Source organism: Vanessa atalanta, chromosome 11 (assembly GCF_905147765.1).
Source record: "Vanessa atalanta chromosome 11, ilVanAtal1.2, whole genome shotgun sequence".
In the NCBI taxonomy this organism is placed as follows: domain Eukaryota; kingdom Metazoa; phylum Arthropoda; class Insecta; order Lepidoptera; family Nymphalidae; genus Vanessa; species Vanessa atalanta.
Genome location: NC_061881.1, coordinates 4,599,162 through 4,626,735, shown reverse-complemented (window position 1 = coordinate 4,626,735; position 27,574 = coordinate 4,599,162). Strand labels below are relative to the sequence as shown.

Below are 27,574 nucleotides of genomic sequence, written 5' to 3'. Positions count from 1 at the left end.
TGATATATAATTATCCCTTTGGATTATACTCGAGATGGAATCTTAAAAGATCCTATAGATATAATTTATTCTGTTAGTTCTTATTAGAAAGTAATTATGATTTTCAGTTACTCTTCAATTATTTACGTTTAATATTACGAGTTTGTTTTCTAATGGCTTTGTAATGAACTGCCAGTTACTGAAGTGTCACATTAATTTCCGCGTATTACTATGATTGCGATGAATGAAGCTCATAGAAAATTTATTAAATGAATCTATTCGAATATTATATTTTATCATCTAATATGATCTGATTAGATTATTTTTGGTATTACCAAAAAAACAACTCCGAGCTTTGGCTCAACTTGTTACTATCATTTATATTGTTTGTTATAAAGCAAAATATTCTATTTAAGTTATCTTATCATTTATGGACATTTAAAAGAATGCCATGCTGGACAAAACTAACTATTACAACCGTATTCTAATCCATCGTGTGGATTTAGAGAAGAGAGAGCAGCAAAAAACAAGACAGGTGTAGAAATTAACTTTGATTACTAAAAAAACCTATTCTAAAAAAAATTGTTTTTTTTTTTTTTACTTAGTTATAAGTATCTCACTCATATTAGCTAAATCATGCAACAAAATATTTTTTTAAAACCATCTTATAAATCTTTAGTCTGAAAAGTCTTATTGATATAAATACTTAATGGAATATAATTTACAACAGCAAAAGAGTACGCAAAATTTGTGAAACCCAGGTCCACCAGATCATTCAGTTACAAAATGAAATAAGACACATACAAAAGTCTAAAATATTTAACAAATTGTATATTTTTAAAGTTTAATAATGTGGCTATTGCATATTTATAAAAAACAATTTTTTTTTTTATGTTCTTTTTTAGCCTTTAGAAAATAAAACGGTTAGGCGTCAAGGTTGTGATATGGCTAGGTTTTACAAATGAATGGACTAGTTTGTATATAATATGTTTCATAAGCATAATATGGAAGTTATTTTAATTGAAAAAAGAATATTCAAAATTTTTTGATGAGTTTTTTTTAAATATTGAATATAAGGAAATAAAAATATTATAAAGATTTACGATTTAGATTTTTCACGTGCAACATTTTGCGCGGCAACACTAACTTAAAATAGAACTTTATCAAAGACTTACTTTGAGAGAAGTGATGTTGGAATGATTTGGATGTTATAATTAAAATGAGTAAAATGATGTATTGTGAACAATCAATAACGTTGTAAAAAAATACAATTTATAATTCATTTTATATTCATGATGATTTATATAAATTAACACATCATTCACAATTACGTTATTCAAGTTAAAGTTTTATGTTTATCACCTTTTTAAATAAGGAGATCGAAAGAAAATACCATCCAAAAGTGCTATAGTAAAATATTCCAAAAATTAAAAACATTTAACACAGCATCGTAACACACTCGACTATTTATTGTAATTGTAAACGTGTTTGACTTGTAATACATTTTTCGACGTAACCTGTCTCTATTGAAACGAGTGCTGTAGCGGTCGATAACTATGTATCTACATAGGGTACGTCCTTGTCACGCTTATTTAGAACATCATTTTATTATTTCGTGGGTGTAGCTATCGTATAAATATTGTTAAAAGTGAAAAAAACTCGAAGTAACAGAGGTCTTTTGAAATGTATTCTCGATTCGTTTATCTGTACAAACCCACGTCATGATATCTGCTGTCTTGTCACGTGAGCATTACGTAAGTCACATAGTTTATGACGTTCCGCTGATGATCAACTTATATATAGAAATATAAACAAATGATAAGTCGTCATAAAAAAAATCAATCAGATCATAAAATTCTCCATGTTTTCGTCTAGCTAAATTTGTGTTCATATATTTAGATCGCGAAACGAATTTAGACTCATTATTTTTGCTCTTCTGATTCAGACAACTGTATTGTGGGGGCCTGTAGCCAGATTAGTTCATTGACATTCGGCGTAGACGACTCGAGGGGATGGTGGGCCGGTGTTCTAACCCTCTTTGTTTACTCATGTTAGAGGGAGACGAAAATAAAACGCCTGCAAATTGTCGCCTGCTTTCGTGGTAGCAGGTGGCAATTATTGGCGTTTAGTCGGTCGGCTGCGTTTGAACTTTTGAAGGTCGAAAAATAAACACTCGTATGGTTTTAAAAAAAATATTTACTAGTAGCGCAGGTTTTGGCCAACGTTAATGAATGCGGTATCATAGTTGTTACGTTCGGTTGAGCTCAAGGTTACACGTGCTGCCAAGCGTGCGTGCCACATACCTCGGCTTAGTGATGAGATTAGCAATAGGACAAAAGTAAAATCGAATTCCTTTCATTCGTTTAAACATCGGTCTTTTGTACATATTTTCTATTTATTGTTCTTATTTTAACAATGAACATAACCCGAATACTTTACTTGAGCGTAATATAGTTTCGTTTTAATAAAGAATCGTATATTGTCAGGAAAAAGTTTTTCAATAACGTAAAGAATGATACCGTATCAAAGGAAAACCAAGCGGAAAAATCCGACCGTATCATAAATATAGAGATAATACGAAAAGAATAAGTTGGTACGGACGAATCAAAAAATAAACATTTCGAATTATTAAGAATGTCTAGAAGACATTACTTAGTATTATACTTATGACCTTCTTGTGTGTAATGAGGAAATAGACAAAACAATGTAATAAACTGTGTTGGGTACTTAATTTGTGATTTTAAATTACTTCAAATTAGCAAGTCTTGTAATGACACTACTGACACAAGACGTCACACGTAGACATGTCTATTTCCTACTTAAATATGTCTAACATGTTGAATGTATTTGGAAACTAGAATGCTTGCAACCTTCTTAATAGTGAATGTTGGCATAAAAAAAAATTATTAGCGTCTCTATGTCGCTCTAATAAAACCATGTGCATTTAATGATAGACGATCATTTATGCAGCAAACAAATAAACCTTCACATGTGTATGTAGGTAGTAAAGTTTTGAACATTATTTATAAAAAAGGTAGGTAAGGTAAGGTAGGTAAATTTCTAAAAAAATTACAATTGGATATCGCACATTTTTAATACATATCTAATAATAAAATAAATAAAACATAAAGTCTTCTTAAAAGAGTAAATTAGGTACAAATGTTTTGTATAACCTATCCCAGAATAACCTCCAGAAAAAACTGCAACCTGGTACATATTCAAAGAAAATTTGCTTCAAAAGTTAGTGTTTTTTTTAGTACATATAATAATAGCACTATAATATCAAATGGATAATTAATACTTCTCACTATGAATATTTTAAATGGTAAATTAATTTTAAGTGTTGTTGTTTTTTAGTAAATTTATAATTAATTAACTTATTTTAATGTCAGTTGACCGGATTTGAACTCTTGGGATGTCAGACATTAAATAATTACATTTGTGGTATAGGTAATATAATAAATTTTAAATTTAATATATTTTATTTTAAGCAATATTTGAAATTCGTTATATTTTGAAAGGAAGACAATATTTATTATAAATTGTAGTTATTACAGAATATAAACTACCTATACGTCTTCAATAAAATATTAAAATGGTCATACCAATCCTTTGATCTTTAAGATGCTTAAAATTTATAATAGGTATGTTTTTATCTCTTTCCAACATCAATTGATTGTATCATATGGAAAGAGACAACCGATAATTGAATTGCACGTCTTTAGAAAAGGCTTCGCTAAGGAAACTTCCTTACGCCGAAAGCTTCGGGACGTTGTTATCGAAGTATTATTTTAATATATTTTTATATTTTTTACTATAAAAATATAAGTATGTATGAATAATAGTTTATCTAATAGTATTCAAATTTGTGTAATGTGTACATGCCATAAATAATACTGGTATAATATTAGTAAAATAAAAAGTTTTCAAAATATATAGAGATATCAATTATTTTCTACAGTCTAAAAAGTCAATAATTAACATAGTTATATAATTGTGTATTTTTAATTAAAAAAATTATATACCTATAATGGTATTTTTAAATAAATATAAATATTTTTATTATAATTTATAAAAGTTTATGTCAATAATACTGGTTAATAGTAATTTTGACTATATCTAAAAAATGCATATATAAAACAATTGTTACATATACATTTATAATAAAATATATTTTAAAATGGAAAAAAAAATGTTGCTACGTCCCGCAGCTTTCGGTGTGGTTATGAAGAGCCTCCAAGGATTTCGGATAGATGGCGTTACGTTCCACTTAATAGGAAATCTCTACCGTGTGTTTCAAAAAAACTTACAAAAAAATAATATTATATTTTTTTTACTAATTTGTTTTAATTTTTTATTCTGTTAAGTACTAAACTAAAGATATTAAACTAAAGCTAAGAATTTCGCACGCAAAAATAATCTTTGTATTGTTCCGTCGTGATTCTGTCTTGAATAAATTTGAATACATCATTGTTCTAATTTAGATACAGATAGGCCGCCGGCTAAATACTTGGATCTTTTTTCGCAAAACTGATATATTTATTACGTATTCATTGTAATATATTCGCTAAACTACTCATTGTGGCGAAAATAGTCGACGAACAAAATCGGCACGTTATTTTTGCAATTTATTTTTCTACTATTTCATTAATCCTACCAAAATATATAGAGCATCAGTCTAATTAGTTTTAAAGTAGTTAGAGGTTAATCTCATCACGCTAAGCCTAACAAGATAAATAGATAAGCCAGAGTCGAAGAAATATTATTTAAACGTGACGAATCTGGCGCTCTGTGGTGTTCGTGTGACATTAATTGCCTTGTTATTTTATTTTACTCAACGGTTGTACAAATTATGAGGATGTTTCTGGATCAAACGTTGTTGCATAACCGCGGTCGGCTGGGCGTCCCGACGCCATATTTATAGTCACTCACACAGGCTCATCGACGCATGCGTAGTATCATTTTCGTCTTATTTGTTGGTAAACACTAGCAACATTATGTTTGGTCGATAATATCAAGTCTCTAGGAAATAATAGGGACAGAATAGGCTAGTCAGAAGGCGTTGGCGAATTCAATTAACACACTTATGACGTTTCTAATTAGAATTTGCAAGTATCAAGACGGTTTGTGTACCTATATAATTGAATTAATCGACACTTTATTTTGTATAAATATTGATACCGCTTCGATTGAGCTAAGTGTAATTAGATATGTCAGTGCTTATAAGATAAGGAAATTAATATTTTATGGGGTACGATACCGATATAAGGTACATAAGCCGCTTTTAAAGCCAATAATTTTATCTTAATATCTTAAAATATAGTTAGTTATTACCATTTAAAATTGTTTATTGAATCATACAAAAGGATAGATATAGCACTGAATTTGTATACTTTTACCAATATAGGTAGGTAGGTCCGTAGCGAGTGGACCCCGAATTCTTTCACACTTTTTCTACGTATACCACGGGGCAACATTTATTCTTATTAAAATTGTTTCGGGTTAGAAAGACACGATTTCCCGAGGGTTGCCTATCTACAAAGTAGGGTTACATTAAATAAGGGTCAAAAATGCCAAGAACGTACTAATTCCTAACATCCGTAGTGTATACAGGTGAGGTATAATCAAATCATTCGTTTGCCTCTTGTTTTTATTAATAGTGTACAATACGGTCAAATAAAAATAAAATTGACACAGATAAAGTAATTATCTAATTTATAGTAAGTAAGTTAATTATTGTCGTATTATTTATATAAAAAACGAACGGAGATAAGAATGAAAAATATAACAACAGCTAAAAAGTGCAATATTATGTTAAGATGAAATTATCAAATTTTGTATAAGTAATTAAGTAAACATTTTTATGAAAACACTTATAATTACTTTGGTATGGAATGTGCTATTCGTTAAATATATTAAAGAAAGTAAAAATTTAAGGATTTTAACTCGTTTTAAATAGTTGATCACAGGTTATCGAATATAAACGTCAAAACATTAGGTAAGTAATTATATCTATTAATAAACAATTTTATTTTATTTTTCGTTAATTACCTACCTAGAGCTACAAATGACAGATACATTAAATGTCAAATGTCAAAATAAATGTCATTCTTAATAACGTAATAAACACATTTTTTAGTAGACATCTGCTTTCGTAGCTAATTAGGTATGACATTATTTAGAATATCTACTAACTTATACCTAATATAAGTGTTAAATTAAGCGTTTTTGTAATGATTTTATTCGATATAAAGATTTAATAAGAATTGCTTGAAAATATCGAAACTTAGTAACTTTTTTAACATGATCTATTTATTCATTACATAATTCGTATACTATAGGCGTTAGGTACGATTCAAAACAATTTCAAGCACATCGCTATCCATAACACGTGGCTATTAAGATAGCAACAGCCAAATGGTTAGATTACTTCACAATTCTAATGAGAAAATCGTGCAGCTCTCATTTATTATGATAAAACACAGCCACAGATAACCCCTCGTGACTTATTGGAGTTGCCATTCAAATTTATTATACATTATCACTGATAATGCATACCTTTTATACTTGTATAGATAATACCTATTTCAATTGAACTTGTATAAATAACAGATACACACACATACACATAAATATATTTAACGACTGTGTTGCAGATACTTCTGTTTTCTTTTGTTTTCGTTGTATAATTTTAATTTATAATTTTATATTAATTTTATTGAAATATTTTACTAGATTTTCTATATCTTTATATAACATACGGATGAATAGGCTGCGTAATTATTCTCGTATTATCCAAATGTACCTAGTAACTACTTCAAACATTTCTTATACCATCAATACGCCGCCAACCATAGTATAACTATACTGTATAGGTATATTCCTATATATTTTTAACCTTGTTTGTATTTACACTGATTTACTTGCCCTTCGAACAATGTTCATTCGCAATCAAATAAAATAAATACTGGTATTTTTTTTAATGGTACATAAGAAGATCTTTCTACAAGTAAGTATATCAATTATTATTGTGCGTCAATCACGTGAAAACTATTGAACGTATCATATAATACCAATCGCCGCGGAGTTATCCGTAGATATCCGTAAGATACGTAGATTATATACTTTTTTAATTTTATTGAGCATTACTCATTTTGTTAATTAATGCCGCGAAGCAAAGCGGGCGAATAAAATATAGTAGGTACATTATCAATAAAGAAGTTACATAACAATATACGCCTTTTATGTTTTGTAGAACTTTATATATTCATATTTACAAGTTTTCTACGTTCAAATATGTCATTTCATTGGATCCGAGAAATTTTGTTACATTTCTATTTGTTTCCGATCGTATCCGATCCATCAGTGAGGGGGTATCTCCATTCCTTAAGGGAGCCTTATAACAAAAGGCTTCGTTGCATTCACATTGATCTGCATGCGAATAACCGAATTTGCGAAGTTCGATATTCGAAAACGATTTTCTGATAGCACTGATGAGATTTGATTTATCCAATGATATAACTACTGAAGAGCCGTGGTGGCCCAGTGGTTAAATAACTTGAATCGTAACCAACGGTTCTGAGTTCAAACCCGGGCAAGCACCATTAATTTTCTTTAGCCAATCAAGTATATATGATTTATATCGACGACTTTAATAGCATATCTATACATTCTATATTAATAATTCAAATACTACTCTCTATCATGTTACTGAATTATTTTATTAAAAGCTTTAAGCATTTAAATAATCTCAATATAGCGTGAGTTAATTTATTAAATATTCTTATAGGTGTATATTAACTTAAGAACCTTTTCAAACCCGACTATTAAACTCGATATATATCAAAGACTTTACGAACAGTATTAAAAAATATCACAATTTTACATTAAGCCTGCACTTCGATTGGATAAAAACCGGTACGGGTAGGATACAGTCATGTTTATCATAATATTCATTGTACTCTAAATCTTATATCCACGAGTTAGTGATCATTTTTCCGTGCAATGATTTTAATTCCTTATAAGGTAGACGTAGTGCTTGAAGTATAAATGTTTATATACTTTTACATGGGTCTAGAAATACATATGGCAGCAAAAATATGTAATAGAAGTATGTAGGTACTGAAAAAGGTTGCAAGTATTTCTTGTAGGAAACCTTTCTAGTAATTAATCTTAGTCTTCAGTTGTTGGGAAGGTTAAATGATTAAATGGGTCTGAGTGTTTTGATTTAAGTTGTAGAAGTCAGCGATTTGTATTTTATAAGTTTTCGGTCACTCGTTAACTCTAGCGGATCAACGCAGGAATTAAGATTCATAACTTTACTAGGAAAAGGTATGATATAATAGTTTCAAGCGGTAAATATCTCATAGTAAATTATATACTTATATAAAAATTATTGAATTTCAGAAATATGGCAATGTCCGTAATTCATCGAAAGTTTTCCTTTCCTTGCGGCAAGAGTTATTTGATAAATCTTCACTTAAATATATTTTTGTTCGTTTCATGATACCTAGACCATTTCTAGAAGTTTACATTCCGAAGCACGCTCTCGTTCTCGGCTACCGTCTCGGCTATGTTGAAGGACATAAACGCCGTAGAGAACGCTCGAGTTTTTGAGCAAATATCTCTTAACTAAAATATTAGAGTTAAGAAACCGACTCGTTATACAGACCAAGTCTTCCGCTGAACTTTCTCTTTTGAGCGTAAAAAGAACGTAAATTAAGTTTTCTACTTCGAGTAAAACATTTACATGAAATCATATTCATTGAGAATAATTTTTTAAACAAACATAGAGTGGTATACCAGAGATCTATATAAAATAACAAGTAAAAATTATACCGTAATATAAAAAATGAAGAATAAATAGGAATCGATACATCCATCTTTGTAAATTAATCTTGGAGTTAATTGGTAAGAAAATAAAACGAGATTAATCACACGCCTCGAATATTAAAAAGGCATGAACAGAATAATCTACCGACAATTTTAAAGAGATTACACAAAAACAACTTTGGGGGCATCTGTTTCTCTAAGCTCCGTTATCAAATGAACCTAACTTAGTTTTGCTCCTTAAGAACATCTCTCTAGCCTTTATATCGTAGGGATGAAGACCATATTTATTTTATACGTTAGATATTGGGTTGGGAGCTTCAATGTTTGGTCGCGTCAATGTTGTTCTGTTCTTTAAATTAATTAAGGCCTCTTGAGACTGCTCTTGGTCGGTAGTCGAGATTAAACCTATTCGGATCCAATGAAACTGGCAATATCCTACCAATCATCGTTGAACGACCGTTCATTAATTCGGAAATGTATTTAACAATGAGAAATAGCATAAAGAAGTATATTTGTTCAACTGGGGTAAATAATAACTAACGTGCCTTTAAATAATATAATTAATTTTTGAGATGGTTAGTTAATATTTAACTATTTATTTATTTGCAAAGTTAAACAGCAGCATTCGATTTGAACAGCTTAACCGTTTTTGAAAGTAACATTTTAAGCTGTAAATCAAGCTTAACGCAACATGTAGGTAGTTATTAAGTTCTGTAAGTCAGTGCAGGTACCTTTTATCTGTCATAAAGTTACAATTTTATTACAAATTCATTTACGATACCCGCGCATAAATTGACAGTAATATTTGTTGTTACACAACGTCCAGCCACAAAACGAAATAAGACAATCTTGCTACATACGATAAATACATATCGATACGTTAATTTGATACGTATTATAAAAATTGCGAATTTATTATGTATATGGCATTATCCCCGTACATAAAATGTGTGTTCGTATGTCCAAGTGTCAGGCAGGCGGTCCTGAAACACGCTTATGAGATTAGTATCGAATAATTTTCGTTTCACGCTGTGAGCCTTTTAGCGAAATTTTATACTGCAGTGCATTTAAATGCAATATTATAAGATGGCTTTTATTGGATCTTACCTTATAAGATTTCGTTAGTTATGTGCCGAAAACTGACCTTAACCAGAACATTATGGAATAAAAAATATACCTAGTCGGTAAGTTAATAACGTTAAAAATTAGAAGATTAGCTGCGAAAATAAATAAGGAAATATTGATACTTTACGTCATTACGAATTTACGTCAATTATGACTTAGTGTGATGAATAATTTCTATATACATTTTAAATGGATACGATATTTACAACCCTTCTATGAACTGTTTTTCGAAACAAATATTTTTATATGTTACTTATTTTATCTTCCAAATAGCTCGTCATCGAACACGGCCATTTTGGAGTTGTATTCCATTAGCGATCGAGTTAAAACATGGTGCCGAGTGCACCGAACCCCATTTCAATATTCGATACAAGCGACCAATATCGTAGGATCCCCGAAGTTTCATACATTACTTCTTTTATGACAATAATCCCTTTATATGAGAGGGGTGAGGAAGGTCATTTTACAGTGGATATATCGGCGCCCAGCCCTTGAGAGTGGGGACGCAACGGTACCAAGCAAGGGCTTGTCGTCATTCATCATGCATTTTATGGCGAAGGCTTGAAAGCTCACCGATTACATGCAAGTTTTCATCAAGACCTGTTAGCATATTTCGAATTACAATGAATGTATTTAAATGAAATGTCAATATAAATTCAATGTTTGAAATCACAAAATTTAATCAAATAACCATTAGATTTAAAAATAATTTTAACTTTACAACGTGAAGTACTTTTGATTAGAACAATAATCAATCACTGAGAACATAAACAGTCTAAGTAACTCAGCGTTCATGATAAAATAGTGTTCATTATTATTATCATAACGTAAAAAGATAATTAATGTATATGATTTAAAAGATAAAATTCGTTGAATACTTTTTTGTCATTCATTATTAGTAATTACAATGCACATTAAGCTAAATCATTTGATAAAATTTGGTCGATGAAATATATAAAATTATATTTGATAACATTAAACTTTGCTCAATTCGGGTTATTTCGCACATCAGCTAACCGTCGATCTGTGAAATTGGACCATTTATAAACTCCGTACTCATTTAGCCATCGTCGAATTTAGTGTTATCAAACTTCCACACTTAATACCGCGACCTTTGAAACGAGAACTTATCTCTTCTGATATCAGAAACGGATTTAATCACGTAAAATTGAAATTGGGACCGTGCAAACCTTCCCACAGCGTACATACTTATATGTATTGCAGCCTAAATATTGTCATATATTATTTCGAATCGAAACGCATTGACGCTGACGTGTTTATATTCTTGCATACTAAATTAAACTCAACACATGTGTATTTAAGATCTCGATTAGATTGATATATATATAAGCGTTTATTGCCTTTATAAATACACAAGTTCATTGATCCGCTATTTTGGTTAGTAAAGAACCCCTGTTCATTTTTGAAACAGTCTATTTGCATCTTTCCGTAAGTATTATCTAAACACGATTCATGGGTACAAAAAATGTATACATTTGCATTTAAATTCTGTCCTGCTTTAAATATATGGTAATGGAAATCTGTTCATGTGCGGTAGGTAAAGGCTGTGAGTCATCGTTCGACAAAGAAATGACGTCGGAACGAAAATTTATGTTTGTTATTTTTTATATTGCCACGTTACATTTATTCGTTGATATAATAATAAATGTTATTTACGATATCGTACTCCTACGGGCTCCATTTGGCTCCTGAAAATTGACGAATTCCACTAAGGCAGTGGAATCGACGCTTTATTGTAGCGAAAAGAAAAGACGACGAGATAATAACACATGTAATAACAGAATATGTCGTTCTGAGCAACGTGTCACGCCTTGATATGTTATATTTGACACGCCGGTCGACACGTTCCACAAATATTTTGCTTCAGACTCGGCAAATACACGGTAAATAGTATACTCTAGTGGCGTAGAACAAACGCTAGCGCATTACGAGAAAACAAATTGTGCACGTCGATATGAAATTACGTGTCGTTTGCACCCATCGCCTTTGTTGTTCGTTCTGTATCACGTTCACGAATTATAGTTAACTTATAATAAAAAAAAATACCCATTTTAGATACACACAGATCTCTTGCTAGTTTGTGGAAAATATAATAATATTTTCATTGAAAATTCAAGCTCGTAAAATGTCCTTTCGTTGGTTTAATGAGTGCAAACAGCCGAACTAACTAAAGGTAAAGTGATTATGAATTACACGTACAAACCATGTCCGCGTTGTCGGGCCACCGCTGTTACCGCAGCAATAAATCAATGATTAGTTATAAAAGAAAGCAATTAAGATCACGTTGGAGACAAAAAGATACATAATCACAATAAGAACAAACCACCTTCACTATTTCACCTGTAATTTTAAACTGATGCCCTCATCGTAATGTTACAATTGTCGCAATGCGGAAGGGTTCGGTGGTTTTTTTGTTTATGCTCTATATTTTTATGGTCGCACTAAAAGTGCAAACAAAAAGTAAAAACGGTCTGCAATACAACAATAAACTCTCAATTTCTTTATAAATTTATGACAATGGACACAGACAGAAGAACGGGGTGAGGTGTTTTTTGATACGCCGAAAGAAACAATGGTGACTTACGCAACCTTTGTTAAGATGAAAAATATTAGTTTTAGGAGTCAATTTGCGTTGCATGTGCCAGTCGTTTTTATGAAACAGTGCAATACTGAGCAAAAAGTTTGGGTTTCTGAGTAGTTCGAAAAGCAACGCTTCAATTATATATGTCTTTAAGTTAAAATAATATCGTATTATTTAAACAAAACAAATTTAAAAAGATATAGTTATTGAAATATTGTTAAAATATCGATGAACATATAATTTTCATATAAGTATCTTGCATTTGTTATAAATACTGTTAAGAATAAAAGTGTAACAAGGTTCATTTTAAACATATTCCTACTGTTTTTTTTTTATTCGTGATTGGACTGTTTTATGTACAAGGACGCATCACTATTGATATTGCCTGCATGTACGGTGCCATGAGAACTAGGTATGTTCAATGTTTTTGTGAGAACTCGTGTTTAAACCATTAACGGTTTTCGTGACAACGCATTCTGTTTCAAACATTTTATTGACGTTCTTTTGTTTATAAATAAAAACAACGAATCATACATAATAAGATTTTTCTAATGTTACTCACATTCATCACAATCAACACACAACTACCTAGATTTATTTATGCAATAAATCTAGTTGTGATAACGTTATTTTGAGATATAAGTCAATTATGTAATGTTTGCAAATAAGTATCGGAAGGTTTCAGTAATTAGAACTCTATTAAGACATTGGAAAAAGAAAAAGACAGTTAGTAAAAACTTTTTTAAATATTAAAACTTGAAACTTGAGTCCAATTTAAGTAAATGTTTTTTAATGAGTAAGATAATTTAAAAATATAATGTATCTACCTATGTCAGGGTATTTTAATATTATTTAAATCTAGATAATATGGTAATATATATGATATTACCACAGTAACTCAATCAAAAACACAATAAGAATTTAAGAAAAGAAATTTTTTGACATTAAATTAAATCATACTCATGATTTACGTTAAAATAAAAACCATTCACAAAGATAAAACTCATTAATTTTATGACGATACAAATAATTTAAAAAACAGCACAAGTAATTCCATCTCGAATTAAACTAGGTAGAAGATTTGTATCGTACCGAGTTAACACTTTAAAATAGTTGATTCTTGCATAATAATTGTTCATTATTATGTTTTTGTGTCTTATCTTAAGGCGAATCAAAGATATTTGCATATTTAATTGCAAGTAATTGATAACAATGAACTGTTTTTACATATGGATTTGCTTGCGCGAACATTAATAGGAGAAATATTAATTTTAATATTTTCTAGAATTCCTCATATTAGGCCTAATCTATTGTAAATTATCCTGCAATGATCCAGAATATTTGTCTAAAGAGTTTAACCTGCAATGAAAAAGCGGGTTTCTCACGCGGTATGCAAACGAACAACTTCAATATTTTACAACATATAATGAATATCATTAAATAATGATCAAGAAATATTTATGTACCGAGAAAGACAGTCCCGTTACGAATGTATTACACAAATTTATGGAAGATATTATATGATATTTTAACATACATTATGTAGCTATAACTTTTTAATTTGTTTGGATTATAGGAATACATTTAAGCAAAAATTTTAAATAGAGAACTGTTGGGTAGAATGTCTTTATTAATGACTATTTATCGGCTCTCAAAGTTCTTGCTTCCTACCAAATTTCATCAAATTCGGTTCAGTGTTAATCGTGAAAGAGCAACAGACAGACAGACAGTCAGAGTTACTTCTGCATTTATAATATTAGTATAGATAATCTTATGAATACAAATTAATGCATCGTCGTCTATGCCCGTGTTCACGCATCGTTTGTCAGATTGTGTTGAAATATTAAACAGTTGTATTTTGGCAATTGCTTTTGCAATGGTTTTGAGGATAGCATCGCACGAACCGTATCGGATAACAGTTACAAAAAAGAAAAGTCCTAGTACAATAAAGAGGTTTCAGCATTTACGTGTAAAATTAGTTTTATTCACTCGTTGATGATTGCAGAGTGCTTAATATATTTTTACTAATCAGTTATCATTGAAATTCATTTTGTCCTTCAACTAGCTACACAACCCGGCTTCGCGAAGGGACATTCGCGGACATTTAACACTCATGGTCACAAAACTGTAATAAATCATACTTATATACGAATAATTCCGTCCGTTGGTAACTGTGTGAAAATTCATTTCCAAGTTTTTTTTTATAGTGTCCAAGCAGACAGACAGACAGCCTTTGTTTTGTAATATGTAGCGATGAAAACAAAAGTTAATGACATTGAAAATCGAAAAATTGTACGATAATATATTTATATTTTTTAAGCTTTGTAATAAAAATTCGCAAGTAAAAATGTCTTAGAAATATTGATGAAACCTCAACAAACACGCAATATTTATCTAAATAAATATTCACCGAATAGGATGAGTTTATTAACCTTTGGTGATACCTAATCATTATTTTAAATCTACGTCTGTTACTAAAGAGAATAAGTGCGTTTTATACATCTGAATACCCATAATCATTTACACGTCATACGTCAAGCCCATACAAATGTTTGAATTATTCAATCAAGTTCACTTTTGCTGATCTTATTTGATTTATAATCAACAGCTTTGCGCCAACGACGTAGGTACATCCTCTGCATGTGTACCTGTGTAGAGTATTGCTAACACAATGATAAAATATTACATGCATTTTTATGCAGAATTTTATTAGTCTCTCGTGTCCTGCCTAAATAACTAACTCGTGCATACCTTTTTATTGTATATATGAAAGTGGAGTATTCTTTTACCAAAAAGGTGGTTTGTTCGTTCATAAGACACGCTGCTGTATGGCGCAGCAGCAGATAGCATATATAGCGTTCAACTGATCAAAATGATAGTCGATATAATGTGTCATGGCAAACTAATTAAAAGCCTAGCCATTTTAGCCTAGTCTCCTTTCAACCAATGACCTGAATGACATCAGCCATTACAGCTTCGGTTCATAGAATATTATAATTTTCTTTAGGCTCTCGTGAATATAAAAAATATTCTTGAGTAAAATATGGTTTTTTAAAACGCCGTTATTTGGTTAAAAAAGAATACATTAATTAAATATTAAGCTTGTTTGTCTTGAATGTCGTTTGGGCCGCAGAGTTAACGGCGCTGCTAAGCAGAATGGCTAGGCTATTCGTTTAATGGCTAATTAAGCTAGTTAGTCTGAGATATGTAAGACAACGTCTGAAGTGTTTTGTTATATATTGGAAGTATCTAAGGCATTGAAACTTTATCAGTAGGTATATTGATCAGCCAGCTAGACAATCAGAAAAGTTTTTATATATAACTACAATTGTGGTACCTACATTTTCTTATATAACCTTACCGACAGACACTGAAGGTTATTACTCAATGTTTTCTTTCTACTTCAGAACTAACCAATCTTATTATACGGCACATTACTGGAAAAGTCTAGTTTACTGACAACAAAAGCGATATCATTACATACGCAAATAAATATAAGGATTAAAGGTTGCCGTTGAATATGTAATCTAAATAGGATCTTAATAACGAATCCATCTACATTATCTATTATTTGTAAATTATACTACATATAAATGTGGAAATTAGCCATAAAGGATGTCAGGATTTACCCATAATACATAAATAAAACAATCATAGACAGCACAAACAAAGCTTAATAAATTTATATTCTTTATTCATGATAGTCTTTTTAAATGAATCGACAAAAGGTTAAATTTTCACCTAGATAGTGATGAGTACCTAGTAACTATATCGAAACATTTCAACAATTCGTTTTTAATTTATTTTATTTAAGTTGGTAAATTATTTCAATTCTTATATTGTGAATATGTTTAATGTATTTATTTTGAGGTCACATGGATAGCACGAATACAATTAGTGACAAAAAATGTTACTAAGTCATTTTATCAGAAGTTTCAATGACATTTAACTAGTACAGTACCTAGTATTCTGTAAAACTCATTTCCTATCTCGCTCGTGAAAATTAATAAGCTTGTCTTATGTATATCCATTTAAAGTTATAATTATTATTAGCCGTATATTATATTAAATATTTCAAGCCGATTGTATTCCACGACGAGTTTCGATTTTATTCTAACAGAATAGATCTATGTTCACACGTTTTTCACAAGTTTAGAAATTGTATATTATAAGCCTATGCGAGCAGAAAATTCACGTAATCATGTGTTTTGATATGTAGGTATCTTCCGTTTAATTTTCGTGAGTAGGAGTTGCGAGTATGTACTAAAATAGTGAACTGTAGCAATTATTTTTTTCGGTTGTATACAAACTATTATTATATAGTAGTATTTGTAGACTAGTTTCTCGACCTAACTTCGTCCGGGTGTAACAAGAATTTTATTTACCGATTGAACCGCCATCTACCTGGTCTTATACAAAGCAGCAAGGAACCCACTCAGTCACTCATCAAGAATTTTATTAAAATATATCGTTTAGGAGGAGTTTAGTTACATATTTAGGTACAGAAGATTTATATAAGTATATAAAATAATATGCTATAATATTATGAAGAAGTATTCTAATAATCTGAAGTTAGGTACTTAGTAACCCAATTGCTATGGAACTGTCATAGTACATAGGCTATGTATTTTGTTTATGTTTCATATTTTATTAGTTAGGTATTACATATTATGTAGGTAAAAATTTTGGTCCGGCTCTTTTGAAACAAAAATGTAATTAATGCCTTACGTGAATATATAAATGATCTAAGAAATAATGACTTGGAAATAATTTGACTTAACATATAATAAATACATATTCATATAGTTTCTTGTCAAAGTATAATGAGCAGCTGTACATTTTAAATGTTCTATTTTTAAACAACGACCATCTCTATAAATATATTTTTTTAAATAACCAATCCATGTGACAAAGAAGTTCATAGTTGTAGTAGCCGTGGCGAGGAACTGGCTGCTCGCCAAGCGTCGGTACATCGAAATTTTAATATAGAAACATGGCGGTATTAACGTTACTTCTTACTCTATTTTCGATGCTTAGAGTTCCTTTGTTTTCAACTGAATTCAACAAGCGAGTCTTTAAAAAAAAGTAACCCCGTTAACGGCTCGTACTGATATAATAATCGTAAAATGCTAGTGTTTAATAATGTTTTACACTGTATTTAGAAGCTAGTTTGAACTAACAATGTTTTATTTGCGTTAAAGCTATCATTATTTTTTGTATGAACAAATATTTTTGATGATTATGTACCTAGAGAATTTAAATTTCGTATCTATTATACACATATATTTAGATCAGCATTATATTACCTATACAAGAACATTATTTTGAATTATATAGTTATCGTCATTTTTCGTGGCGTTACTGATCATTTTATGTATATAATAACATTATTATATTACTCACCTAATATTGGATTAAATAAAACAGTAAAAAGTGTGTTAGTGTGTGTATTACCTACATATATGCATTATTACAAAAGAATTCTTTCCCAACAGTACGAAAACTTTAACTTATCTTTTGAAAATCGTATAAACTTTCTACTTTTTAAAATATGCTACAAAATTTAAATATAAATATTCACAATTTAAACCGAGAGACGATAAAATCTCAGGGACTTCTCTTTCCTCTTCGATTTAGATCATTAGTTCACCCTTTGTATCGCGCTTTCAATCCCAGAGGCGCTCGTTGGCGAAATGGTTCCTATTTACTTTGGCTCAGCTCGAGCATACGAATTGTTCGTTCCTGACGAGAGACGAGGTGCATTTCCTGCATCCTGCCTTTTACAGTAGCGTCGGCAGAAAAGTTACTAAAATCATTCCTAAAATAAATTATAAATTTTCCTTTACCTATATTGATTCTTACCAAACGTTTTTAAAACAAATAGTAATTACATTGGTTATATATTTTTATCGATATGTATCACACATTGATGCAATATCACACATATAACATTTGCTTTAGTACATGGCTAAATTTATATTTAGTATTAGATTTATTAAAAAAACGTTATTCTATAAATAATATTCTCCTAGGCAATTCTTTCAATATATATTAAAACGTACAAATATTTTTACAACACCATACCTATCGTACAATAATATAAATCCGATACCTATAAGTAGGTATAACTATAATTGTGGATTATTGAATAGGTATCTACAGGCGAATGACGATGTATTAACCATTGAATTGATTCTTAGTTTAGTAATTTATATATATTTTATGAGATTAACTGTAAAACATGTATAATGCGCTAAGCAGGTACCTATTAAAGCTTGATCACCTCGCAGCAACTTTAGGTGAAATAAGTTTTCTAAAAGAAGGTATGTATAAAATATACACTAATTGCATACATTGAAATGTATTACTTATAAAAAGAATGTTAAATTATTGAGCAAGTATACATATGTAATTATCTACTACCCTATATTAAATGGTTATTAAAATTTGATAATATCCTCCAGTTATATTCTTTCGATAAATAAATTAAGGAATAACGCGACGACAACTTCACCTCTCAAATCGAATTATTTTATTTAATTACGTTAACAAATACTCCTTCAACGGAGCCTTATTCCAAGAAAAAATTTAACCCCAATCATAAGATCATACGTTTCGAACGAATATGCTATTTGTACTTTATTAGCTATCGTTACAGGAGCACTCAGTGCTTGCAATCTTGGCACCCCATCTTGTAAGATAAAAACATGTATCGACTCAGCTAAAAATTTTCGACGCAAACAAGAGACCAAAATGAATGTGTAATTTTATAGAGGCGCCGTCCGACACGAAACACATCGTGATTCTCCGTCACATAATATTGCAGATTTTATTAATACATTCAAACAGTTTTCGGAAGGTACGTAATGCAGAAACGGTGTTAATATTGGATTTTATGCATTGAACCTCCGATCGGTTGATTAAGAATTAAATACCTTCGAATTCCTTGCGGAGTCAGATTTTTTGGAAAATATGCTTATGTCGGCAGTTATTTATGCCAGGTAATGAGGGTTGGCTCGGATTTCATTTAACTTCTTACGAGAGTAGGTACTAAATGGGAACATCATGTTACAAAGGATTACCCGAAACTTTATATACCTATGGTGGTTTCAACTGATAGCTTACAAATGCCGTAATTTCTGATTAAATATACGTAATTATGAATGTGGGTTGTTGCTTAGGCTTAATAAATTGGCGAAAAAGGCGTGCAATTTGACTTACAAATTGTTCAATTTTGATATAATAAACCATAATTTTATTTTTTATTAGGTTTCTGTAGATGATAGAGAAAAATATGCACTTTGCAATTTTCTATCAAAAGCTCCGTGCCCCTTCGAAATACACACCTGAACCCCAAGCGAAAACATAAGATAATAACAAAAATATTTACCTACCGGGGCTCGAAAGGAATAAAAAGATGTCCCTTAATGCGGGCCCAGATGTATTGGACCTATTATTTGTTCCCGGGACGTTACCTTACTAAGGAAATATGGATGCAAATACTACTTTCTCGAGGAAGAACCATTTCGCTGGTACGATTTGCTCTGCCTTTATCCAATATGTAAATACCTGAGGGAGCGATATATAAAATATAGATAAGTAAATTCTACTTCGAGGTAAAGGTTATCTTAAAGTTACATTTGTGAGATATACGTAGTGTGGATAATCATGTGAAAGTGAGACTTTAAAGCTTTCGTTACATTCTCATACAAAACTAAATTTGTTTATTGGGAAGCATTATGACAAACGAATTAGAAATGAAAAGTTACGGCGTATCAAATGAGGCATGAGTCAGTCCAGGGCGTACGTTACGGCCTCATATTAAACACGTCACAGATTACGCCACGATCGTAAAATTCGTCCGTCCATTGAGCAAAACAATAAAACGCGATTTGGATCAAACGGTGTCACTAGCCTGACAAGTTCAAGTGTGCTATTAAGTTGCACAACAGGCAATAAACACTTGAAATAAAAACGTAAATATTCACTTGTCGTAAAGGCGGTATCATTTATAATAATAGCGTGTGCACGCAGTTTTATACGACGGTTATTTTTATAGGCATCGGTTGGGTCGTAAAAACAGTAGACTAGAGGCAGACGGGTTTTACGGTGTGAAGCGCTGGTGACGGATCGGCCCAGGTGATGAGGCGCGGTTACGACTTCGGATTGAAACATACTGCACCGCACAATACAAGGACAGCGGGGCGTGCGCTTACGTACCTACATGTGACCTAACGCTGCATGTTTAAACACACGTCACGAACACATTCTGGACACATGAGGCTTCGTTTCTTTAGAAATCTTTATTTTACGTACGTTCTTATTTTGCTTTATACCTTATGTTATATATATCTTGTTGTATAATTTATAATATTTTGTTACAGATTCAAGGATTATGGTTGACAACGCGTGTGCATAAGGTAAGATATTTTTTTTAATTATTTAAATTAAAAAAAAGAACATTCGCTATAACTAATTTAACTTAATTTTAACCTTGGTAGTGTAAGTCAATCATTGTGAACGTGCTCTGACGATATTATTCTATACCTACAATGTTAATTATAATCAAAACTCATTAGTTAAGAGAGAAAAAACATATCAATTTTATTGATCTGTTTTTATTACCATTTTAACCTTATTGTTAAGAAATAAATCTTCATTAAACATAACGAACCTTGTGATATGATAAATTATTAGCAATATATTCTCATACATACAATAAAATGAAAGCATCCATTAAAAAATACCAACATTTACATTACGATACAGCAATAATATTTCAATCAAACAAAATGGTAATTGTTAAATGTAACTGATCGAAGTTATCAATAAAAAAAAATATTAAATGGCGTTTGATCGAACGATAGTAATAACAATTATGAAACTATACTTACACTGTAATAATCGTATAACGTAATTGCTATATTCGGTCAAAACAACGTCGCGTGACGGCAGACGGTAAGTTTGGTGAGTAATAGGAGGTGTATAAAAACGTTGTTTGCGATTACAAATTGGCGCTTTCACAGTACATCCGTTTTTAATTATTTCTAGGTTAAATTTATTTCTGTTACAAATTGGATCTTGTTTTGGCATATAAATATAGTTCCTATCGAAATTCGTTTTAACAACATGTAGTAGGTACCTACATGTTTTCGATCTTTACCTAAATTCAGTTTTTGTCATCAACAGTAAAGTAAGTATAAATAGTAATAAATAGTATAAACATTATTTGAATAATATAAATATTTTAAATAATGTTCATATAGGTAGTATATTTAGTAGGTACCTACAATTATAGGTCTGTTGATAATGAACTTTAAGAAATATGTCGTTAGCTTTATTTGAGCTATCAGGTTGATAGTAATATTATTTACAGCTTAGAGATTTGTTTACTTTCCTTACATACATATAGATATACTTATTATTATACCATAATTATTATAATATTCTCTCCTCCAGTAAAGCAATCAAAAATAAGTAGAGCTCCAATCCATTTAGCGCCATCTTGCCTTTGTCAATGTGAACAGATGTCAGCGAAAATATAATAAGGGTCAGTAGCCGCAGGCGAGCGTCTTCCGACCCTGCAGATAATGAGCCAAACCACGCGTTTCCTTTTCAATTAAAATTATAGCAATATTATAGCCATTTCGCTCTTAAAACCTAATAACTAAATATAATGAATATGTTTAAAGGATGTATACAATTATACATACAGAAATAACACAGTATACATTTATTTAAACAATTACGAAGACCTCACCTACCTACTTAACTACAACAGTCAATTTATTATAATTTTAAAGTTAAGTAAAATTTACCTTTTAGTATCATTCATATTATTATTCAAAATATAGGCAACTCTACATTATAAGCGAATAAACTTACATATATTCATAGAAATTACATTCAAATAAAATTTATGTAATCTATCTAAATTTTACATGCTAAATATCTTGTAGGTAAAATTGAACAGCTCCAAAACTGATATTGCGTGATCTTTAATAAATTTTATTCTCTATCCATTCAACTATTATATAATCCATTTTGAATATTTATTTATAAGTACAAGTTATTGCTCTTTTGGACAATGTACTTACTCAGGTAACTATAATTCTCTCTACATTCTAGCAATTTCCATAAACATGTTCACAATTTACGTAGGTACTTACCTATTTAATTTACAACCGTATACATTTATTTAATCGTTTGTTTGGACAGACAGATTATAAATTATTGCTTCCGAATTACAAATCGGATTTTGAATTTAATATATAGGTACTGACATAATACACCAACTCTATATACCTAAGTATACTTATATGTATTTTTTAATTTAATTTAAACACATCTGTTTATTTTAACATTTAATTGTCAGTTTATTTTCGTAATAAGTATATGTTATTACTTATTGAAGGCATAAGTTTTAATTTAAATTGCCCTGATAATAAAAATTAAAAAGCGAAATTGTTTTTTTATATATTTTAAATTTATTACCTACATGTTTATGTCATCACTAGGTAAAACTAATTTTACGACGCCAGTTATAACATCGCAGGTGAAACAAAAAATAAATAAATAGGTACATATATGTTATTATGGGCTACATAACAAATACATTAGTAAGCAGGTAGGAATCTATAGGTACCTATTAATCATAGGTAAGTATGTTCCATACCAATTACCAAATTAAATAATTTAAAAACACATATAGGTAGGTAAGTTTTAAATGAAAAAAAGGTGTGACAAAATAATCGGTTCGTAAAAGTAGATAGGTATTTTAAAATCCCATTTAAAATCGAACGGCTTTTGACGAGTTTTAATGTTCAAGAGATTCGAGTGATTTTATGACAGCCCCGCACGCGTCGCTCGTAAAGCACTGGTCACCTGTTTTATGGTTATATTGAGGTAGGATGGCGTTAATAGATATTCAAATACACATAACATTAATTAGGTCAGACTTTTGTAAAGCGCTACTCTATCTTTAGTAGGTATAGTTCAATGACATAGGTAACTAGATAGAAATTTAAGATTTTTACTAATTTGCTCGGAGTATAATTTCTCAAATACCTACTGCTCATACAGTTTTATTCTTGACGTTGCCAGCATCAAATCAGCAAAAATATGATTTGAGACTGTATTAATATGTATTTTTCTAATGCTGAATGATATTGCCAATCCCAAGTAATGTAGACAATGAATAAGCCTACTTAACCCAGATATTTGGCACGTATTTCACTAGAAATATTGGAAAGAAAACAAAACTCAGCAGATTTCTTAAAATACACGAAGCTCGAACCTATGACGCCATGATCCATAACTCAAATGAGTGCATACGTCAGGAATATAAAGGAGGATCTTAAGATATGCCCCGCCTAAAATAGCATGGCCGACAGTTCTCAGAACTCTCTCTTTGTTTCTATTGGTACGTTCGGCAAGTATCGGCTAATATGTCTTTTTTTCACCAATCAGCGAGAAGATGATATTCAAAACCTCATTCGATAGATAAGTTGTGATATATATCTTACTCTTTCTTTACTCAAGCGAGTAAAGAGTACGGCGATAATGTCAAATGGGAGAGATGGTTTGAGTTACTGCTACAGAGTGTTGCGGATAGATGGCGCTGGTTATATCGTAGTTCCTTCACTTTGTAGTAGATGGCGGTAAGAGCTATATAATAATAAAATAAGATCATTTATAAAAAACTACTTAAGAATTAATATTGAAATCATTATATTTGACTTGTAGTATACGTGAGTACTTGTATTTGGTAACTACATACTATTATATTATAATCGGTAAGTTGCAATCCTTACATTTTTTTATCTAACTAATGGAAACCATTATTTACCTAACTTACCATATCTACCTGGACAGATTGAGCGTTATGAAATAAATACCTGTATATTATAATAATAGGTATATAAGCCATTTTGTACATACCTACCTACTTCGATTAGGAAGCTGGTAAATAAATCAGGAAGAATTTAGGTATCTACTATTCTAATAAGTATAGGTATCTAGTAATAGGTGTGTAGGTAAGTAGGTATTTGTAATCTGAATAATATTACCTTTTATCTTATGTCTGTATTTGCACAAGCATCGATACACCCCGTACAAACCGTAACACACCAATACAAAGTAAGTACCTTTACATACTTACACTACATTTTAATGTTTTGATGAGGGAGTGGTTACTCCTCGGACAGACTGGCAATATCCTACAATTCTAAGAATTGTTTAGTTAGCTAAGCAGATAGATATATTACTAGACCTACCAATCTACATGAAGCAAATCTAACTTAAATCTATAAGAAGTTGAAAAAATCCAGTTGGAAATATGATCAAATTAGAGTAGGTAGGTAGGTAGAGTCTTAAGTAGATAATTATTGGAGATCCAATAGAACTTAAATAGGTACCAACATAGTTTTAGTAATATTATTATTAAAATAGGTACATTTGATACTTTTTTTAATTATGATAAATAAATACACTTTTTAAATCTGAAGCGTTAGGTACGTGCTAAAGAATAAATATGTTTTAATAACTAGATGTTTCAACCTAGGCGTTATCGGTACTAGTAATAAAATACACATCTCAAACAGTTAGATACTTACCTCCATAAAATTTGAAAAATATATTCTACCTATACCTTTAACTAATTTTAATTTTAATTGGATTATGTTCTGGACTTTCAAAGAAAATAAATACTTGATTACAAATAAACTATAAATTACTGTCCACATAGGTAGATAGTTAATACCCTACCACCTAAGCAACCATATACCTGACTTCTTATAAAGTAGGTAGGTCGGTCTCATAGAAGTCTAAACTGTTCAGTAGGTATTCGTACTGAACAGTTTAGACTTCTAGTTTCTAGTAGTTATGATTATAAAGCTCATAAGTTTTACAGTCAAGTAGGTAAGGCACTTGATAGCATAAAGTGCAATTATTTGCATAGCAATATAATACTTTTTGGTTTTCAAAATAGAAGCTGTTTTGGATTGCATCACGTCAAACGCTGATTTTGTATTCAAAGGTAACGTCGAAGTGCGCAATGAACATAAAATACATGATTTAAACTCAATTTCAGACTATGAAACTTAATAATTTTTAAATAGTCAATCTGTAATTATATAAATAAATATACCTATATGGATCGATGCAGGTCGATCATTTTTTTAATAAGTAGGTACATAATATTACACGTTGTTAAAATTCTTTAAATCTCTTAAGCAAAAGTTTCATTGTAGTGTAATGTATAGCATAGTTTTACTTTACACGGGTACTCTTAATGAAAGTAAACAGACACTCCTTCCTGAATATGTTTAGACGGAGGTATTGTGTTAATATTTAAATGACTTCCTCGCTAGGATTTCCCGTCGGCTTTCCGGAAACACGCACGCCTTGTAGGTACAAATGTACTTCCACGTCACATGCAAATCATCTAATACCTAAGTGTACATAATTTATCACGACAGGACAATGAACCCACGCTCTCCGACGGAATAAATACGCTGTATTCTTCGTATAGGTACCTATTGGTAAAACATTTATAGCAATAATCTAAAATGATGTGTAGGAAGGTATGTTGTGAAGATATTACGGATAGTGGGAAGAATATTTAATAAGACACGGTTTACTTGTATAAATTTTTTATTAGTAATATTACAATTCCTGAAAATTTTTACATTTGGTAAGTCTGCGCTATGGTAGGAAGGTTAGACAGACGCAGACTGTACTTACCTAAATAATATTCTTTCGGTAGATATTTATTACAAACACATTAGAAAAAAGTTAAAGAACGTAGGTACAACATACATAAAAGTAGATACAATTTAAAACATTTAGTCTTTCTACCAAGCTACTTAAAGATTTTATTAGATATTCTGAAAAAATGGTTAAAATTACATTTAAGTAATTATTTAACAAGGAAATAATTTTTAATAGAAATAATAGGTATGGGTATTAGAATTTAATAATGAATAACACATTTTTCTATTTATATATTTCTTAAATACCTACCTAAATAGGTATAGTAGGTATTGTAGGTACCTAAATATTATCGAAATACCACCAATATAAATCAATACACCTATTAATATCTCTTTGACGGTATAGGTAGGTACTTATACTTACTTACACTTGGTAGGTGGGTAGGATAATAAAATGTAGGTATTATTGTTCTCTTAATCATATAAATGATATCTTTATTTAATAACTGTAGCTATGTTTTTTTCTGACATTTTCAATTTTTTTTAGTGCGGTTGCAAGTATTATTTATTATTTTATTTTATTTATTGAAAAAATTATACCATGAACTTATCACTAAGCACTTAAAATTAATATCTGATGTGGGTAACATTCAAAGCGATACTTTTGATGAGTTTTTAAAGGTGTAAACAACACAAATATAATTTGACTAGTTATTTAAACAATAAGCGACATCATTAGCTTTATTTAGGTGTTTTTTATGGAACATTATTTAACATATAACAATCAAATTTAATAGGCATTATTTAAATTTATTAAAATGAATTACTTAATTAAAAAAAAGAATAAGCAAATGTAGCATGCGGCTTTGATTATATATACCTACCTACCTATAACGTTTTATTTATGTATTTATATTCGTTTTATTTCATATTGAATATAATTTATAATAGGAAATAAAATCGTGAGATAATAGCGATACCTACCTACGTAATGGCATATTAATAGCATACCTACTTTAACTTATCTAGACGATTGACGGTTAGTAGGCATTTGAGAAAAATACCCGCATTTTATTTCTGAAACGGAATGAATTTCAATTGTGAATTTTATTTTATTTATATCAAAAACAAGAATCCACTCTTTTATCATTTTTATTCTAGGTATTTATGCCTACATATATTTAATATTAAGGGTCATATTTTTTTCTTCAATATCAACTAAATTAACATCCATATTAATTTAAAGTAAAAGTAGGTATGCCTCGAAACATCACACAGCATAGTCCTCTTATATCAAGAAAAAGATTAATAGCACCAATGTACC

General features: G+C 30.2%; 1 long non-coding RNA gene across 1 annotated transcript in view; it reads left to right on the top strand.

Annotated features, from left to right (window-relative positions):
* The window catches only part of LOC125067295, a 44,141-nt gene extending 23,181 nt beyond the window's left edge, over window positions 1-20,960 (top strand). The window contains exon 3 of the long non-coding RNA XR_007119717.1: window positions 20,923-20,960. This is a non-coding gene — a long non-coding RNA (uncharacterized LOC125067295). The remainder of the gene's footprint in view (window positions 1-20,922) is intronic.
* Window positions 20,961-27,574: the final 6,614 nt, after the last annotated feature.